The sequence below is a fragment of the Vidua macroura genome, chromosome 2, assembly GCF_024509145.1.
Source record: "Vidua macroura isolate BioBank_ID:100142 chromosome 2, ASM2450914v1, whole genome shotgun sequence".
NCBI lineage: Eukaryota > Metazoa > Chordata > Aves > Passeriformes > Viduidae > Vidua > Vidua macroura.
This window is the reverse complement of record NC_071572.1, coordinates 72387349-72409034: the sequence shown is the minus strand read 5'-3', so window position 1 is coordinate 72409034 and position 21686 is coordinate 72387349. Positions and strand designations below refer to the sequence as shown.

The following is a 21686-nucleotide window of genomic DNA, read 5'->3' as shown; positions in this document are numbered from 1 at the left end:
TGCTTTTGCCATCTATAGCTGGGACTCTCTAGACACTTCCTTGTTAAGTTTTATTGGTGTATTGGTTTAGAGGAATAATTTTAGTAGATATTTCTAGCTATGTGGACTGGAAATTCATGTCATAACAATAATAATCTCCATATTAATAATTAATTAAGCAACCTGCCTCTATTTTATCCCTAAAACTCCCAGGAATATTTTTCACAGTGCAATGTTCAGATTTGTTTCCTGTGGTATACTGAACCAGAAATAAACATGACCTGCCATCATAATATCTCTTGTTTATTTCCTGTGCCGTGATTTATGCAGAATTGGGAAATGAAGGTTGAAGATATCACTATTTCTTTTGGAGGACTCCTTTGCCTCCCCACCCCACAGCTGTGAGATCCTAGGGAAAGTCACACAGAAGATCAGATGCTGGTTCGTCTGCAGCCAGTAACAGAATATTTTGGGCAAGTGTATATCCCACCAGGTCAGCTGCTAATATTTTGCTCTTGCTTTTCAGCGAGCAGGCAGGCATGAGATACTCTGACTAAGACCCAACTTGCAAATTCCCACTGAAGCTTAATTTGGCCACATTGCAACATCTGTGTTGTGCTGAGTCCAGTATCTCTCTGTGCTATCAGGGTCAAACTCATCTATCATCACAGGCAGCAGTTTGGAAGATGGCAACTGCTGCTGCCTCTGTTCCAAACTTACTGACAAAAAGAAAAGAAAAAAAGGACTAATTCATACTTTAAAAGGTGTTCAGTAGATGAGGCTACCCTTCTAGGCAGAATCAGGCCAAGTTTCTCCCCAGATATTTCTCCCACACAAGAGGTGCATGCACTTGAAATTTAATAAAGAGAGCAAATGACACTCCATAATTTTCATCCCAAGCACTGACTGAAAGGTGACATTACACAATAAGAGTAAATCTCCTGCTCCGCTTATACCAGCCAAGAACCCAGAGACATTTCTGCCATAACTCCCAAACCAAAATAGCAATTGGTGAAATACAACCTGCATGCTGTTGTTAAAAACAAGTGTGAGTATTGTAGTTAATGCTTGGCAGCAAAGCGGGGAGCCAAAGTTCACCAGAGGGGCCCCGCTGGGGATTCCTGGAGGCACTGCATAAATCTCTGCTCCACTCCCTGTCACTGCCACACTGCGTATGGGAGCACCCTGAAAAATATGCCCAGGCTCCCAGCAGCAAACACCAAGCACACGTCACAGCCCAGAATAAATAGCATGGATGCACATGTCCCCTGTGTGCATGCATGCACAGAGGGGCAAGGAGCAGCTTTTCACTTGATGCAACAGAAAATCAGTTCTTCCTTCGATGCAATAGATAATCTTGATCAGATAATTGTTAACCAATTATGAAGACTCATTTGGCTCTTACTGGGGTTTTATGTCTGATAATAGGGACTGGATCCTTTCAGTCCTCGCTGGCTCAATAACCATCACCAATCTTCCCCAGTAATTTGGTTTCTGACTCAACAGCTCAGAGTCACATCTTTTAGGGAATCATTCAGTCTTCTTTTAAAGGTTCAGAGGAATGCAGAATTTGCCTTCTCTATCCCAAAGCTAAATACATCCACTTAAAAAAATCTTATTGAAAAGCTGTACCTTACATTAGAATTGAATGGTTTGGCAGTCAAATCTTGCTATACCTTTGACTGCTGGACCAAAGAGCCCTGTAATATCAGATACCTCCTCTTCACATAAGTAATTATAGAACATGATTTAATTGTTTCTTAAGCTCTTTTACAATCGAAACAAACAGATCCCCTCTAATTTCTCATAGTAAGCATGTTTTCCAGGCCACAGTCCATCCTGGCAGGAATCAATAGGCAGTTGAAGTCAGAGGACCTACATCTGCCCTCGTCTCCTTAGGATCTGATCCCTAAAATGCTAATCTGAATATTTACAAACTAGAAAGTGCTTAGGTGTGTAACTAGACACATTCTCCTTTCATACCTTTTATTCAGTTCACAGAAAGCATTCACTGTGTTGACCACAAGTGCTGCCATTAAATATAGAATATTCATATACCTATTCAAACACACAGACTACCTGTAAATTCAAAACTAAGCAAAATTCAGAATATTTAACCAATAGAAAATTCTGACATCTCACCTTCTTATTTCATCCCAGCTTAAAACCTGAAATGTCAACATTTTTACACAAAATGACAGAACACTATGTTTTTGTATCCTTCAGTGCAGACATATCAGATCACCATTTCCTAAATGAAAGCACTTCCATGTGGATCAATGCTGTTGTGATTCTACATTCCCTTATCATGGTAAATTGCCTGGCAGGGACTGCAGGTTGGTAGCCTAATGAACATGCTCAATGCTCTTTGAAGCCCTGCTCCCTCTCCTCAGCTGGCTCATGCCTTCAGGGCCAGGGAGGAACAGGGCAGCAAGAAACCTGTAAGGCACTGTGTGAAATGGGGACTTTCTGGAAGCTTAGCTCTGGGAGAAGGTTATCAGGCTAAGTTATCATGCTGGCATTAGGCCTCATGCTGTACCAAGCTTCTCTGAAATATTTTAGGTAAGCAGAGCATAGCAGAATTGTCTGATCCAGGCTGAAGAATGAGTGAAGTATTTGATACTTACAGTGCACTCTGCGGAAACTCCAGCTGGCTGCTTTTCACACAGATAAATATGGGAACGGACATTACAGAAGTGTCTACACGAATTTTGCACGTAGAATCAGAACTGCCACGTAAATTCCAACATACATACATATCACAAGCAAATATGCATCCTGAACACATGCTGACACACAGTCAGCATGCCCAAAAATCAGATGGCCAGCCCAAATACATGCCCAAAATGCCCCTATCATTAGAGGAGATGAGTGTTAGGATGAGGATTAGGAGAGGATGACTTCCTTGCTTAGAAAGGCTCTCTCTACTTACTATGAAGTATTTAAATGTCTGATTTAGACTAGAAGCTAAACCTAATATGGCTAAAATTACATATTATATTTACAAACATGAGGCAAAAACACATAAACATTTAGCTAATCTATGGATGCATGCAAGCATAAAGCATGAGTATATGGTATTGTTATTACAAGCACATACCTAGTTTTTTACTCTGCAAACAGAAACAGAAAGTCTTTTTACCAGCTCCCAAAATTTAATGCAGGTCCTGCTTATCTTCTTCATGCCTCTTTTTAAACTGATCACTGCAGAATCAGAAATCTACTTTTACAATGAAAACGCTGCTTTTCTGTCATCAAAGCTGTAAGATCAGATTGAAAACACGAATCCGACAGGCTGAGAAGAAAAAGGGGAAAGTGGTCAAAAGAAACCAAAATCTATCAGTTTCTCAAAACTTATGAGTTACTTACTCAGTCTTGGTCTGTTATTTTTAACACTGTTGGCAGCACTGCAACAAGCCCATGAACATTAAAAGCACATTCACAAGGAAAACCTAAAAACATAAATACAAGTAGATATTACTGGCACAGACTCAACATATGTGTGCATATCTTACCACCGCTGTGCAAATGTAGATGTACAAACTCTATGGATGAGGGCCCATTCTGCAAAAGTATGTACGTGTAACACCTGCAAATACTCAACAGGCATCCTGCACAATAGTCACACCACCACAATTATGCACACACAAACCCTTGCAAACCCGCACGCCTACAATTTTGGAAGCACAAAACAGTCTGACTTTCTGAGTAGAAGCAACGAAAATATTTTCATTTGTAATTGATACTTTGAAAGTAAATGAAAAATTTTGTTTGGGTTCAAATTAAAATGTCAATTTTTGGCTGGAAAAATAAATGAAACGCTTTTACGTCAAAATAACAATTTTAAATGACAGATATGCTTCGGTTTCAATTTAAATTGTTGTTTTGTTTTGAAAAAAAGATATTTAAAGCAGAATGAAAACAAAAATGAGCATTGTGTTTTAACAGGCCAACCCAAGACAAAAATACAGTTTGGAGAAAATGAAAACTGGCTGGAGAAATTGTAATGAACATTTTTTCATTCAAGTTTTCTCTTGGGAGCCTTTATTTTTTAGACAGTGGTAACACACACATAGAACTCACTTCTTATTCTACATACACATGTGATCCATAAGAATATTCATAAGGGCACACTCTGGCCCTTTACACACACACAGGCACTCATGGGCATTTTGCGTTTGTGTTTTGACATGTGTGTGAGCAGCAAACACACCTTAGCCTGCACTGGACACACACATGTGGTCTCTGTTAAGAAACTCAAAAAATAAAGCCAATTTTAGATCAAGTGAGCTGTGGTCCCCTGGCTCAGGTTCTACTGCAGGTGATTCTATAAACAAAGTTTAGTGCCAATGTGAAAGAACAAATATGCTATAAATAGTTCATGACTTCCAAAAGCCCTTGTCTCTTTCCAGTCCTTCTAAACCAAACTAGCAGATGGGCTGAGAGCACTTCAAACCCACTCCTTGAAATAAAATGCTGGAAATAAAGAAGAACAGCATGAAGGCAGTAAAACAAAATAGAAAAGGAGGGAGGGGGCAGCAGGGGCAGGGGGAGAAAGGCTTTAATTTATTGAGGAGGGCGCTGGGAATGTAAAAAGAGCGGGAGTGGAAGGAAGAAAGGGGACATCACCCTGCCTGATTGCAATTGTCATTAAGTTGCAGCAGGGGTATTAAGTTGCAGTGTGGGTGCAAGTGCACGCGGCCCACCTCCAACCCAAACCTCCTCGGCATCTGATTCTTCCCCACCCTGAGTGATTTACTGCCCCCGCCCATGCAGTTTATTTACTGCCTTTTGCTCCATTTAATGGAACCCAGGGGCCTTCACACCAGTATGGGTCAGTGACGAAGCATTCGTTACCTGTGCCAGGCAGCACACCAGAGGCAGGGGAGAGGGGGGGATCAGCCGCTCAAGCACAAAAAGCAACAGTTGGAGCCTGTGCAGGGGGAATGTGCTTCACTGCGGATTCTGATTAGTTTTATGAAGCAGGAGGTTGCTCTAACATCTGGAGGGAGTTTGCAAGGAACTGAGACAACACGGGCCTGATGCAGCAGACTCCACATATAATGTGTTTTTACACCCGGCCAGAGGTGTTAGGAGAGCTTGAGAAAATCCCCAAATTCTCTGGAGCAGATTAAGTGCCCTAAACACGGTTAAGGAGGCAATTGGTTTAACTATAACCTTTATAGTTGCCGAATGTCAAATAACAACAATTACCATGCCTTTAAGAGAAAGGACTCGAGAATATTGAGGTATTTACCTACACAACGAACTGGGGATTGCAGCAATTAAACAAGGTGAGACAAATTACTAATAGGTTATTAAAATTAGGATCTAGTGAGATTAAACAAAACTGAAATCAGTAATGTAATGCAGTATTTCCATGTGCTGGCTGAAAAATCAATCTTCAGTGACAGTGGAAAAATCTCCACAGAAATGGAGCAGCAATGATAGAATGACAGTGGATCTCCAGGAAAGGTCACTGTGTTATGACAGCCTCTAAAAATTTAAGGTATACACACAGCAGACAGTGCTTGAAAGAAAAAGAACAGTCAGGTTGGGAGCACATAACTCGGGAACAGAAACAAGTTGGTCACATATGCCATGCAGTAAGCAGATAAAAATACAAGTACCAGAGACACGTTGAAGAGCTGTGGTCAGTGTACAAACATGGAATTCATAGAGAAGGAAAAAAGAAAAAAGAAAAGGAAACACACTCTCATTCTAGAGTACTGCAGTAAAGAAGAAATGTGCTATGTGCTGCTGTTTTTATTTTTTCCCCCACAGGAATCCATGCAAACTACTTTGCTATTTGTTAATGGCTGTATAGACTTCTGGCAGCTAAATGGACTGCCAGACATTACAACAGTAGCAATCAGAGACTAAGCAAAGAGGTATTTCAGCAGGCATGGCATATCCAAAAAACAAAATAGTTTGGTTTTCTTACAGAAATTATCCATGAAAATTATTATCTTCATCAAATCAAATGGGGAGACTGTTAAAATTGCTAAAATTCTTTTAAAGTTGCAGAAATTACTCACTAAGCTATTCCAGAGGAGAAAAATGTCCCAGAGGTGTGATATTTGAACAAAAAGCTTCCCAGATTAAGCTGTTCTCTTGGGATAAATTTCATCCTGGGAAAAAAAAAATCCCGGGTGTCAAACAGACAAAATTTTCTTCAGAAATATAAGAGCGGATGGTCTTTTCCCCTGGAAGCACAGATAAAACTCAAACACACAATCAAAACAAGAGCAGAAGAAAAAAGGCCATTGCATTTGTCAGTGCAACATGAGAGAAGTTTTGTCATTTTTTTCTGTATCTCAGCCAAAATAGGTTTTATGGCACTATTACCCAATGTTATATATGTGAACAGATTATCCTCTTTGTGTTTTATTTTGCGAACCCCCCCCCCCCAAAAAAAAAAAAAAAAACCAAAACAACCCACCCAACCATGATCTGTATCAGGACTATTTATATAAAAATTGCACTCTAATTCTAGATAACAATACTGAGTGTTTGAGTGTTGACTGAATAAAACCTAAATATTGCAGTGTTTTATCATGATATTATGCTGAATCAAGACACATACCAGAAGTGTAGATAATGCCAGTCAAATACTTTTAGAGGACAAAAAACAACATTGGAGTTGCTGGATAAAGGCAGACATTAGAGATTTAAGAAGGTCTAAAATATACATGGCTACTGCAAGAATAAACATCCTTGAATGGGATTCTAAATCAACATTTCATGTCCAGCAGAGAAAACATAAAATCCTATTTTGGTAATTGGACAAACACCTATTCCCCAGTTTCATTCAATGGTAAAAACTGAGGGGTTTAAATTATAAAAATCAAGTGTGTCTGTGAGCTGCTGCTAGACAGTGGATGAGACTTTGAAGAGGAATGATCTTTGGGGGTTGGACTAGATGATCTTTAAGCTTCCTTTTAACTCATATCATTCTATGATTCTATAATGCTAAAACTATCACTTTTACTGGTCTCAAATTTGCCTGGGATTGTAAGGACACACAAGTGTCCTGGGCAAGTATAAAATCAGTTTATTCTTTGCTGTCAGGCTGAAAGAAAGATGCGGAAGAAAACAGCAAAACTCAACGCCATGTCCCATAAACTGTATTGCTCTAAACCATAGCCTGTGTATGGTTCTATCACCAAACATTTGGAAATTTTCAGAAGGAATAAAATCTCTAAAATCAGATCCATAGCTAGGCAAAGTTGACAGCTTACTAGCACAAACTTTTCCAGTTCATCAAGGCCTCAGCTTTAGACTGCAATAGTAAAAAGCTGCTATAGTTGAAGAAAATGAACAACGGGAAATAAAGATTGCTAGTAGGTAATCTGGCTCTGTAGTAATCTGAAAAATAAAAGAAATGTAGTTATAATGCCTTTCCTGTAAGACATTTTCTTAAAGAAAAAAAAGACACACTGACAAATGCCACTGGAAAAAAATGTCTTTTGCAGGGTGCCATACCAGAGCTGTTTTTACCAAGTGAAATGATTTCCACTAAAGGCCATTTTGAACTTTATCAAATGGAAGAGGGGCTGATTGTAAAACAGAAGGCTTCAATTGCTTCAGAGAGAAAATCTGAAAGAGGGATCAGGGATTACAGAGAGTTGCCAGGAAATATTTGATAAGCAGCAGACCTAAGGAACTGTTATGTGTCCATTTTCAAAATCCCTTTCTTTCCTGCTGTGCAAAAACAAGAGCATTACTTGGCTATGTGTGAACCACAGAATCTGAAACATCTGGAGGGTAGTTAGACAAAAGGAAGGACAAAGAAGGAAGCATTTATGTATTCTTGTTCCCTCAACAAAATGGATATTTTTCTGCAATGTGTGATCCATAAGCTCTGGGTATGCTGCAGTATGGGGAAAAGGGGCTGGAGTCTGTCTAAAGGTCTCTGCTGAGGACAGACACGGCTTCAGCAGAGTAAGGGGCCTTGCATATTTCTAGCAACAGAATGAATAAAATAAAGGTGTCATAGAGAAATATGATTGACTTGGTTTCATGGGTTTGTAGCAAAGACAAGAGATGAAAAACTGGGAGAAAGCAGGTACCAAGAAATGCCCATTAAAGCTGTTTCCAGTTTGCTTGAAATGGGAAATATCCGTGCAATGAAAGTCCACACCAGTCAGAGCTCCTTGCATCATGGGTCTACACAAGCATTCAGCCTGCCCTGCAGCTGGGGATCCCAGAGGGACACTTGGGCTTCTGTGGGATGCATCAGGGTTTTGAATGTGTTCCCATGGTAAAACAGAACAGATAGGCTGCCATAAGAGTATTAGGGAGCACCAGGTAAATTATTTTTAAGTGCTTACCTGGGTTTCCTTTTCCCAGGCCCCATCAGGTAGTTCCCTGTTGTGGTAAAAGTTAGGTGATTTGTTTCCTTCTCTTTCACCACAGAGAGCATCCTCCTGTGAGAAATTATGAGACTTTACACCCCATTTTTGACCTTTTTGTATCCATTCATTGGTCCTGCTAATCAAAGGGATGGCAGTAAGTAGTAGTGAGGAGCAGAGGAAAGGAAATGGGCTTTAAGTGGTGAGGTTTGACCCTTGAGGACTCCTGCAGAGAGAAAACTCACAGGAGAGAGCCTCCTCTCTTGCACCTCTAGTTTCTCTTGCACCACCTTTGCTGTGGCTCTGTTGCATCAGGACTCTGCTTGTCACTCATTCACCTCTAAGAAAAATCCTGAAGCACAGCAGGAGTGATTTGGAGGTGGTCACCAGCACAGCAGGAGCAGCTGACAGATCAGTCAGCACAGAGCAGTAGGAAGGATTAACACTTTGTGAAAGCAATAGGGAAGGATGTTCACCTTGTGCTGAGTTGAGAAAGGCACACAAGCCTCTTCAACAGAACCTTTCCTGCTGAGGTGGAAACAAAGATTCAAACAAAAACAAATTATATCTGCAAACTGTGATTGCAAGCTATGAACAAGGTACAAAGAGAGAGGGACAACATATTCTGTCTGGACAGAAATGTTTAGCTTCCATGTTTCTGGGTGCGGGGTCAATGTGGGCTTTCCTCACATCCCTAAAAACTGGACCAGTAGCTCATTTTTGACACTATGCATATTTGCCTTGGGTCTTTTTCTGATGACAGTGTGGCAGTAGGCAAACCAGGGAGAGAAATTATTCCCTGAACACTAGGTTGGACTACTGCTTGCAAACATCTGTCCTGCTTCACTGCTGAGGTGGAGACCTGGGATAGCTATGTCACCAGCTGCTACTGCCAATTTATGTACCATGTCATTGAACCCTGCTTGGAACAAGTCTAATTGACATGCTGCTTAAAACAGTGGTAGCAGCAGATTTCCCCCCATTTGTGCAGGGCTTTAGGGACAGCAGGAGTGCTCATCCAACACAGGTGTCTTGTAACTCTCCCAGTGTCACAGCTTGGTGCTAGAATGAGGAGCTGTAAGCCCATTGTTCAGGGACCTTTCCAGCTAGGGGTAATGGGTCAATTATTTGTCCTACACCCAGCGGGGCACAGCAGAAGAGATGACAGTAGACCCTCATGTCCCACGAAGTGGCTGTGGGGCTTTGACATAAGACAGCTGCCAAGCAAAGGTAACACTTAAAATACTTGAGCATAAAGGGTGAAAGGACAAGTAGTTTCTACTCAGGCTATACAACTTTCTTTTTTATTTGATTTTGTCCACAGTCACCTTTTTGAAGTGCTCTTTTTATCAGCTCAAACAAAACAATTCAACATATCAGATTTTCACTATTAAGAATTTCAAATCAGCCTCTCTGGGTATTTCCAGCAAGGAATTTTAGCAAGTATGATAAATAAGAACTTGTATGTATGATATTCCTAAGGTTTAAAATAAAGCAATTAAACCCCCTCTCTCTGACATTTTCAGTTCAACACGCTACTACTTTATAAACATCATAGGCTGAGCTATACATAAATTAGAATTTGGGGGGAATAAGATTTTACCATTTTTTCTTTTTTTTACATACTTCATTTAATCTGTGTTGCAATGATGTTTTCTGAATTTTAAGAAGCCCATGAAGAGACTCAGATGCTGTCTACGCAATAGTATAAGACCATGAGAGCAGGATGAGGAAATAGAGAATACATTTTTTTCTCAGCTTTTGTGACTCAAAAGCATCTTGAACAAGTGACATGGCCATTGAAGGAACCAAAACCACACAGGGGACATCTCTTGCAGTTGCTTATACAATAAATGAATGGAAGAACCATAATTTGAGTCCAACATTCTTGCTTCCTCATGCCTTTCCCTATGTCATTAGCCAAGGCAACTCAGCAGGAAGGAAGCCTATAGGATTAAGTGCTCATCAGTAAATACAGAAATCAATTTGCACTGGCTTTGGTGGGGGGTTGGAGATTAAACACTGATAGACCAGACCCACACATAGCGCTTGCCATCTGGATGTGATGCACTGCCATGATGACAAATTTCTATCAAAGATGATTTAGAGGATCAGCCAAAACAGAATTTCACTGTAGCATTGAAAACCACATTAGTTATTTTCTTCACATCCTATCTCAGAATCAGGTGAGTGCTTTAGATGTGATGAAAATTTGCAAGAATAGTTCAAAAGTGGGAACATTCTTTATTCCCTGCTCCACTAAATGGTTGGTGCTTTCTTCCAAAATATGGCCTATGCAAAGGGTTACGTCTGAACAGTTACGTAAATGGAACTGGAAAAACTTAAACTTGGGCAAAATTCAATATGTATCTGTCAATTTGTTTATTGTGATACTTCATAGATATTAACACCAGAGAACTGTTACCGCTGAGTCTGATGTAATGCAAATCACATCCTCACTCAAAGATTTATTTCCTTACTTATGTAATATCCTCTATTGAAATGGGCAAAAAATTCTCATTTCCATGACCTGGACAAGGCTTTCATGATTAATTGCTCAGCAGCCTGGGACTGGTCTAGAAAGCAACTTTAAAATAGACATTCATTCTTAATTTGAAGTTTCTAATCCATTACAAATTTAGCTTTTTGAAAGCTTGATTGATAAGCTGACTCATTATACTAAAGGTTGAGAAGCTACATGTTTTATTCAAATTTGCATCTTTCTGACCTCAGTTTCCAGAGGCCACATTTTACTATACCACCATCAGCTAAATTAAAGAGTCTCAAAATGACATACATCTCTGCCTTTTGAAGACTTCTGCTGCTGCTGATTTATTTACCCATTAATGTTTCCTATTATGGGCTAAAAAACGTAAGCTCTTTTAATCTCTCATTTTAAGGCATGTTTTCCAGAATTCTTTCTTTCTATTTTACATACCTTCTTCAATATTCCAACATTATTTTGTGAACCAACACCAAAATCAAGCATAGCACCTTGTAAGAAGTAATCTTTGGAGTAACCTACACAGAGGTTTCATCACCACCTCAGAACAAAATCATTTGAACTGCTTCTGCTTTTCTTCTTGGCTCCTTGTCTGCAGTCCCCTTAAATAATCAGAGTGTCTGTACTAATTTTCAAAACACAAACTTAGTCACTCAGAGGATTCAGGCTGTGATGTTTCTCAAAAGGTGTTTACTAGAAGAAAGCACCTTATTCTAAACTTGATTTAACATTACTGACCATCTAACATTGGTCAGTAATCTTACAAAAAAGAGACAAAGGATGTTTCAATTAATCCTAAAAGTGAATGGAGCTAATAATAACAAAAAGATTGCACAAGCATGTATTGACATTATATGTCAATATATGACCTATAATGTCAATATAGACATTATATAGCCCTTTTTACATTGCAATATATAGATTTTTGAAAAAATGTTCCGATTCAAAAATGACTGATTCTACTTTAGAGATGTGTAGATGTACAGCTTAGAATAAATACAGGAGATTGTTTTGTCAAAAGTGTGAATAAGCCTTTTTGCAAATAAGAAACATATAGAAATGGTTGAATAGTCACATGTGTGCAATATGAGTTCAAGAAACAGGCAGACACAAATGTGAGGTTTTATGTGATTACATATTGCATAGTCTCTGCTACTGTCAAATGATATTTGCACTGACTTAAAGAAACTCTAAAATATGTAATACCGTGAAACAGTAAATTTTCCAGAATAAAGAGGAGAAAACAAAACAGTAACCAAGAAAAGCTTTTCACTTCAGAATGCCCCATCTCTTTTTGCCTCAAGAATAAAAAAAATCCTTTTACAGACTCACAACAGCTCTGTCCAAGCAGGCTACAGGGTGCTTATTTATAACATTCATGTTTATATAAGGCTGTCTGTCCAGACAAATATAAAAAAAAAAAAAAGGTGCAGCATGTATAAATATTATTTGCATGTATTTAAATCTGCAATCATTCCCTTAACTGACATGTTTCTGTAATTAGGAAGTTTGAAAGAAACCTTTTTAGGCAAATCTTACTGATTTATTTTTCATTATTTAGGCTAATTCAGGAAAGAAGTGTTTTAGGAACCATCCTGATTGTTAGAGAACCATAATTTGGAAGAGGTATACACTGAGATACACTCACTGTGTCTGACTTACAGTCTCAGTTCAAAAAGCACCACTGAGATCAGCCAGGAAAGTACACGTGCACAGATAGGCAAAGCATAATAATTCTGTTTAAAAGAATACATTCTAGTAAACCTGGAGAGAAAATACAGATGTCATGTCAGTCTGCAAGTGAACTTTCAGTGAATCATTAGATGGTACTAATTTGTTGAAGTCAAGAGTCAATGAAGAGGGTGAAGTCATGGGAGAGTTGTGATCCAATGGTTACATCATTGATTATTTCATTTTAATGTCCATGAACCAAAACTATCAGGCTGTCCCAGCATTCATGCAGGACTCTTTATGGAGTAATCAATAGCCAGTGCCAAGGATGCCACTGGCCTTGAGATCTGTTCTTTACTGACTTGTACTTGTCGCTCATAATTTCCTACATATTTTTTTCCAAACAGTGACAGGAACATAAGGATAAGAGGAATTTAAATCCCCCTAAAAGTAGGCCGTTGAACAAGCCAGGAAAAAGAGGATTCAGCTTCTAATAGATAACAGTTCCTTAGATATGTTTCCATCTCAAAATATCATTTGTACAGAGAACAAACATGCTGATGATGTGGTAAGCCATTTGGCCCAAAAGAGAAAATTACATTCAAGTCCAAAGCATTTAATCACTTGGATATGGTTTTCATACTGAAAAGAAGAAAGAATTTTTTGCTGCAATTGGCACTAAAGAATACAGTTTTAGAAAGGCCTATACTTGCCAGTTTTTGTAAACAGCTGTGCCAGGTCACCCTCTGAGGGTGGGGAGGGCACTTGGGGTAGGAAAGAGGAGAAGGCACACGCCAGTATGAGGTTACCAATGCAAGCATGGCCTTCATCCAACTCCATTGTGTCAGCCCAGGAGTCCTGATGTTAAGGATTAGTTCTGCTTTGTATGACCTTCTGAGTTTCTAATACCACATCTGACAAAAATCACAAGATGTAACTGGGTCTCTCAGCTCTAACTGGTATTGATCTACATGAATGTTTCGGGAACATGTCGGTTAAGACAAAGTCCCACATAGAAACACGAGATGCTCCCACTTACAGTGAGATGCTAACATTTATAGTGAAACACCTACACTTTTCAGGAACTGCATGGACCAGGATTTCCTACAGTTGAGGGAAGAACACTTACTAGAATGTATCTCAAACTACAGCTACTCTACAGGAATAGCTGTGACATGTCACCTTCTATGACAATACCCTATCCATTGCAACACCTCTAAAGTAAGGGAGAGTGCAGGGGGTTGTTTTATTTCTTTTCTGTGGCCCACTGTATTGCCTGTAGCAAGTTCACTTCTCTCTCTTGAAATGGCTTTCACAAGCTTTTTATGAAATAAGCTGTATGAAGTATGCTCTTTCATTGTGGGGAAAAATTCTTTCAAGCTTGTCACATTGTCATATGATAGTACAGATGTCCTACAGCCATTACTTCATACAAATCATCAGAGCAATGCTAAGCTACTTAGAAGCTTTTCTATACGTGCATGCTACCAATATGTAAAAAAAAAAAAAACCAAAAACAAAAACAAAAAAACCAACCAAACAAACAAACAAAAAAGCCTAATTCTAGGATGGCTGATAAGTAATTTCTTTGATTTATAGACTAAAAGAGGAATGTCCAGAACTGCACATTGGCCACTGTTATGTTATTAAATATTTTTTCTGTCTATTCTGAGCTAATCTGCTGACATGCTGCCAGGAAAACAACATGCTATGCTCCTGGATTGCCTTGGGGTTAGGATAACTGATGACATCAGATGGATTTGTAGCAAACTTGAGTTTGAAACTTGAGTGATTCTTAGAGAAATTATCAGTCCTCGCAGATCAATGCAAAAGACACAAATTAAACAAATGCTTAGGTCATGAGGGTGACAAGAAGGTTGCCTAAAAACGGCAGGGAGATTTGACAGAGTAACAGGAGGATGTGCTGTTGGCAGCCAGTACTGCCACTCACATATTTGACTGCATGGTGCTTCTTGTGTGGTGGATTCCAGTGGATGTGATTATCTTCACCACCACAGGAGAATGACATTGTTAACTGGCTGTTACCAAAGGCAGTGTGTGTCCATGAACTCTTGCCTTCCCAGGAAGCCCCCTTTTCCACAATGTGCTCAGAGAACCACCAGCAGTCAATCTTCTTGCATGTGGAAAGTGTTGGCAGAGAGTGCTCTGATCAATTACAAACTCCAAATTGCACATGATTTGAAACAGCTCATGATTTAAAATTGTAAGGGGTTTCTCAGATTTAGGGACAATACTGGCTATTGATTGAAAAATAATTTTTTGTGCTGGTTGTGATGCACATCATAAGTAATAGAAAAACTTCTATGAGCACAATGGAGGAAGCCCAAACCACTTATCAGAAACTCAGATAACAACAAAGTTGTCAATCCTTGCCCAAACCTTGAGGTAAACCCCTGGCTTTACTAGAGCAGTGCTTCCTTGCCTACCCACACCTGCTTTCCCCTTTTCAACAACATTCTACTGCCTGACCTGGAAGACTGTGAAATCTGTTGTCCACCTTCCACCATCTATAAGAAGGGAGGCCTAAGCAGCTGTACCTCCTTAATAACCTCACCCTGATCCAGTCCCCAGGCACCCTTTTTTTGTGCACTGAAAGAAGCAAAAAAAGCAAATTCACAATTAAGTTAACAAAGTTAACATTGCAACATGCTTCCAAAGAAGGTTGAGCTAAGCTTGGGCAGGCAACTTTAATCCCATGATTTCTTAACTTTTGTATACATAACTCTTTATAATTTTTATTCTTTTAATAATTTTTAAGCAATTGGGCATGAAGAGGCATATCAAGTATGAACTTCTGCAAAAGAAGTAGCCATGTGGCCACTTTTCCTGCTAGCATTAACCAGCAGCAGAAGGGGAGAGATGTGCTCCCTGCCTGCGGCTCCAACTGTGGCCAGTACACTCAGTGAATAACCCACTCAAGTGACACAGCTCCTGAACCTCTGCCCCTCTCACCCCAGCCTGAACCAAACTTGCATGTGGCTACATGCCTGAAAACCCACTCAGTAATAAAATTGTGTCTATTGTGTCTCCTGCACACACCTGCAGGATTACTTTTCAGATTGTCCCATTCAAATCTCAGTATTTTTCTGTACTTTATAAGAAAGGCAAGTATAGGCTTGGCCTGCCTATCATGCATGTGTAAATACTGGCTAGTGCTTGCACTCAGACCACAAGGGTGCAGCCTGTGTGCATCCATCACATCCTGACTCACACCCAGGGCTATAAAATGCTACTTGAAAAAATGGTAGTTCTCTGCTTTTTGAAGGATGGGCTTTAGTTTAGAGAGACAGACAGAGCCCTAGGGGTGCATTCTGGGCATTTCCTGCTGGACTATGCAGCTGGAAAGATCAGTCACATTATAAGCCTAACCAACTTGACAGAACCCCTTGAACTAAATCTGCAAATGAGGGAAGCCCTTGGCAGGAAGGAAGGGCCACTGTGGCTTAATTAAGTGTTAATGAAAAGCCTGGGCCTTTCCAATAGTAGCACAGAACAACTTAAAGTAACACAACCAGTTGAGGATCTCTCTTGGGAAAAAAAATTAGGCTTGAAGCCACCTCTGCAGAAATTATACTTCTTTTCCTTTTAGTGATTCTGGTGTGCCCAAAAAGCCTCCAAAATATGACATGTAAGGTACAATTTTAGCCAACCATTGCAAATTACCCTCTTATCCTACCCTGCTGTTCCCCTCTCTCCACATCAATGTACTAGCCATGCTTACAGAGTTTTCAAACCTAGAAATTATCTTCTCCTGTAAAATACATTGTAAAGTGCGGAAGTCACTTGAAGTCTACCATCTGAATCCCTTTTAACATTGCCTTGAGGGATGGCCTCAATTCAGCCAGTTAATTTCTAGACACCAAGCAATGGTTAGATGTGGTGAGGCCCTCAGTTACAAAGGTTATGCCTGCCAGTCTCAGGTACTGACCTGCTGAGAGACTGAGCAATCAGTTTCTCTGTCTTTCCACAGTAGTCAAGTAACCAGCAGCATTCACTGATCTACTGTGACAAAAGAAATGAGGAAGAAAATAAACCAGTGGTGATGTTAACTTCTATGCTGCTGACAAAGGTTCGCTACAGGCATAAGATGAACATGTCCATGGATGTTCAGTCACCTGCAGTAATTTTCTCATGAGCTAGCTCTTCATTAATATTCTCCAAATTTTCCACACTGTGGAACAATCATGGAACTAGAAGTGGAAAAGTCCATTGTTTTAATAGTCTCTTAGACTATTAAAGAAGGCATACTCCTTTTGCTATATTCAACAATTCTGTACTACTTTTAAATGCATCACTGTTTCAAATGACTCAAGAACTGGCTTTCACCATCTCTTGTAGATGGAGTTCCACAGCTCATAAATGTCACTGATTTTTTTTTTTTTCCCTGAGCAGACCACCTATGTTTAGGTTTCTTCATTCTTATCTCATTAGTCAAACCGTAATACTTTACCCTCTTTGGTGTTTGATGCTGGAATTACATGTGGATTGCTCACACAGATTTATAGAGTCTAGAAGGGAACTCTGTGATGATTTAGTTTGACTTCTATATAACAGAGAAAAAAATGTCAAGCAATTGCTCCATCTCAGCCATTAATTTTTGGCAGAATCAAAGCATAACTTTTTAAAAGACAATGAGTCCCCATTAAGAGACTTCAAGTGGTAAAGAATTTATTATGTCCCTGGGTAGAGAGCTACAGCAGATCATTATTCTTATGGTTGCAATTTTAACTCTGAGTTTTAGTGACTTGAACACTGAGTCACCAACACTTGCTAATACTTTTGCCATTAAAGAATTCTCTATTTTCAACTCTGCTTGAGTAACACGTTAGTTTTCATTTAGCTTATACCAATTGTGAGTTTTATGCTGTCACTCTATAGTTTTGCAGTTGTCAGAGAAACAGAGATCTCCAGATTACTCAGAACTACCCAGCAAATGTCACTCATGACTGACAGGCATCTTCTCCCCATACCGTAAAAGATCAGTTTTTGTGTCTGCTGTCTTTCCAGCCTCCCGTCTTTCCATCAAAATTGCCAAAAGAAAGAAAATTAATTTTGAATGAGTAATTATTACAATTTTTCTACTCTACCTTTGTGACACTTTTCATTCAGAATACCCAAATTATCTATTCTAAGGAGAACAAATAGAGGCGAGTTCATTTTCATGAAGAGAGGGAGCTGGAAGGGAATGGTCTGATGAATTTATGCACCAGTTCAGAAAGGAGGAGAGGGCAATCCTTTTTCCCAGAACACTATTGTTACTAAGTTCAATTGTTTTTATAGAAACTTATGTGTGCCTTTTTCAGACTAACTCCAACTCTGAGTAAATAGGATCCTGGCTTTTAAGGATTCGTCCCAAAAGCCTTTTCACATGCAGAACAGAAGGGAATTTATCCTAAGCACCCAAAAAAGTTCGACAATAGAAATAATAATAATCTTTCACTGTGGTTTACACATTTGGCCTTGTAGGACTTACATTTCTGTACCAGCATAAACTGAGGCTTGACTTTATTTTTACCTTTGAGTTATTGCCTCAGCTGTTGATACAGTCACACTTCATGCTTATCTTGGTATAGATTATCTTCCTCTAGTAAAGAACTAAGCTACACCAATGGAAAGAGGTGTGGATTCACTCACCACAGGTGACTCCCCAGAGCACCACCTGCAGTCTGTGTGAGCCTGGATCACATGTGCATGAATGGCCACGCAGTGGCAGTCACCTCCTCCACCCATCCTGTCCAACTATCAGCACCCTACCCTCCACAGGAGAGGATGGATACAAGTGAGAGACTGGATGCAATGTTTAACTAAAGCAACAGGACAATCATCCCTAAGTAAGGGGAATGCATAATAAATCCACTCTTCACAAAGGGAATTGGTCAAAGTACAGAGATTGCTTGTAGCTCACCTCCTAGGCTGATTCAACCTCCGTTTTAAGATAAAGTCAGGAGAACATCAATACAAAATCACAGAATTCAGGCCAGAAAGCAATGAGGTCATTCTGAGCTCCTCCATCTCCTACAATGCAAAATCACAGAATTCAGGCCAGAAAGCAATGAGGTCATTCTGAGCTCCTCCATCTCCTACAGAGAATTTTGTTAGATTTCATTGTATCACCTTGCTGCCCTTTGGCACTGCTACCCGGTGACTCTGGTTTGTCTAAAACATACCAGCCAAGAAAGGTCTAGTACAAAAGATTACTTGCAAAGGGAACAAAAGGTTTTCTGATACTACAATAGTATGATATCTGACTAAAACTGTGATGAAACAATGAGCATGAGCCACTTTTCCATTTCTAACTGAGCAAGAGAGGGAAAATGCTCCAGTATGGGTCAACAGGATCATTTTCTGTAGCACAACACTTCCAGCATCAGCAAGTATCAGGAGCTGTGTACAGCACACTGCCAGCTACTGACTGCAGCAGCTGCCATCTCCCTTGGACATGAGGCAAAATCCAAACAAGGAGCCACCTCATTTCTACAGAGATAAGAATTAATGGGTTAGCATTCCATGATGGTACATATCAGACAACAGAAACGACATGCAAGACCTACAGAAAATCCCATCTGTTAGCTGGGCTGACTAAAACAAAGCCCAGATTCTTTGCTGCAAGGTGATGTCTACTCTGTGCTGTTTCAGGATTTCTGCAGGTCTTAAAGAGCTATTTAAGTGAAATAAAAATAAATTTTCATAAATTAATAGTTTATTGACCAAACTTGCCAAGGCTGCATCTCCCCAAATCTCAGGGGAAGAACTGGCTGTACTGAATCAGCTACATTAAGAAAAGTCCCTCTCTTCATGCCTTCAACACCTACAAATCTTCCAGGGCCTCCTGGGCTGCCCACAAGCTGACAGCATTTCTGCAACTAAAATATACTGGCCTACAGTCAATTTCACAAAAGGAAAGTGGAGGATTTCTTTACAGCTTACAGGAAAGAAGACTGGATTAGAGGTTTGGAGAAAGATAAGAGTAGCAGATACAGAGTAGAAGCAGTGTAGCAGAAGAGAGATTGGGTGGATTTGAAAAAAGATGTCCTGTGTTGCCCTCTGTGCCTAGAATTAGTTGATCTTTGGCAGGTGACAAAAATACAAGTCTTTCTACCAAACAAGAAAAGGATTTTTTTAGCCCTTTTTTTTTTTTTTTTTTTTTTTTTGGTGTTAAACACCTTGTTAATTTTTCAGCGATTAACAGCCGTTTAGCACATGGAGAGTGTGGTGGGCAACTTATGTAGACGAATGAATTAAGGCTAAGAATGCACACTAAAATGAAAATCAAAGCTGTCTGTTTTATTGGAAAGACATCTGCAAATGAGAAGGGAGGAAATTGGTATCTCATTAAAAATGGGAAAGAGAGCAACAGCAAGGGGGGGAACTGAAATCTCGTTAAAGTAACGGGAGAGTCTGTCCTAATTATACCTTTCCAATTGCTAACAAGAGGATATTTGTTAGAGGTTCGGAGTGTTTTTCCTCCAACCAAAACAAACTATATTAATGGCATTATTCTGTCTCCTTGGTGCAGTAGCAGTGATGGAATCTTTTGCAAAATAAACACTTCAGGGATGAAGATCAGCAAAGTTAATGCAATCAAAAAAAGGTCAATTACTTTTTCTCTTAATGACTATTTGGAGTTTTGTGGCCTGACCTCTACCCCACTGCACGTGAAGTGGCAGGTGGGGCTTAAAAATTGGCAGCTCATCCTAGTAATGAACAAGTCCACAGGGCAGCAGAGGCACCCCTGCCGCGAACCGGAAAGCTAAGAGCTCCTTTCAGTCTCACCAGGTGCCTGTCTCTGTGCTGTTAAACAGTGAGACTCATCACTCACCTCTGAACTCAAAGATAAGGCATCCTGTCTAGCAACCTGTGACATTTCCTCCTGGTTCTTCCACAGGCTGATTCAATTGCTTTGCAAGTGTAGCCTTGCCTCCACTTGCTTCTATGTAGACTGAAAGTGAAAATACTTTCCTCCATTGTTTCAAGGCCACAATATATATGAGATGAAAATACAAAGTTCTGCCACACTTTAGGAGGAAGCCTAGAGCCTGTTATTGCTACTGGACAAACTGCAACTGAGCTTGGCTAAAATGCTCCAGAATTTGGCCCTCAAACAGCCACAGTCTGGTTTGCAAAACCCATTACAGGTCTTAAAAGGGCTGAGTCCATCACTCTGTTCAGAGAAATTCTATGCATCTCCTGTGGATACCATGGAATGCACTGGTCAAAGCCAACAAGTCTGTCTTGCCCATGCAAATGCAGTGTGGACCTTTGTCAGACAACCTTCTTTCCAAGTTCCTTTCTTCCCTTCTCCACTTTTTTTTTCTTTTTCACAAGTGATTCCTCTGATAATCCTGAATGCTGATATTACCAGAAACACACAAGTGTGTCTAAAACCTTGACGACAGTAATTAATGTATTCCATCAGCACCCATGTCTCACAGCCAGCTGTTTTGTTGTGAAATCTGCCAAGCCCTGGAGGCTGAAGACTGTGCCCCCTGCTTTCACTCCATACAAAGTCTGGTGTGACTTTCACTTAACGATTAGTGGCTTTATTCAATCCATCTGCACGGGGCAGGGGTTACACTGCTCTCAGGGGCATCCAGCAAAACCTGATCTGATAGAAAGCACTCTGCTCAAGGAGAAGCGCCTATCAGAAGAGTAGCTGCAGGTGGAGAAATGAGACAGGAAGGAGGGGAGGCATTTTAGGGAGAGAAATACCACTTCTGTTCTGTTTAGTTATCAGAGCATACAATAGGATGCCTCAGGAAGAAAAATCTTGGCTGCCAGAGTAGGCAGATAAGATAGGAGCTATTCTTGCAGGGACCACCAGACTGTGCATATGGGATTCTTGTCTTACTCTGTTCCAAGCCTTGTCTAAGAAACCTTCTAAGATACCTTTTTTGTGCTGTTAAGCCCCCATAATTTCCCTGTATGGAAAACTCCATTGCTAACAGCACACAAAATAGGAAGAGAGTGTTTTTATATAACACACATATTGCGAAGCTGCAAGTAGAAAAGGAGCTTCTGAGCATCTAGAAAGCAAGCCACTTGTTTATCCAAAACATAGAGGAAGTAGAAATGGAAAATCTCCTTTGCACTTCTTGATTAATAAGTTTATGAATCACTAAGATTTCTCCTATCCTTCTCTGATTCACAGCAAGAATGTG

General features: G+C 39.9%; 1 long non-coding RNA gene across 1 annotated transcript; it reads right to left on the bottom strand.

The window, feature by feature from the left end:
* Window positions 1-3081: 3081 nt before the first annotated feature.
* LOC128803795 (uncharacterized) lies at window positions 3082-18463 on the bottom strand. The gene is made up of 3 exons (XR_008435836.1): window positions 18434-18463; window positions 3349-3431; window positions 3082-3274 (listed from the first exon to the last, which is right to left on the bottom strand). It is a non-coding gene; the product is annotated as an uncharacterized LOC128803795 (long non-coding RNA).
* Between the last annotated feature and the right edge of the window lie 3223 nt (window positions 18464-21686).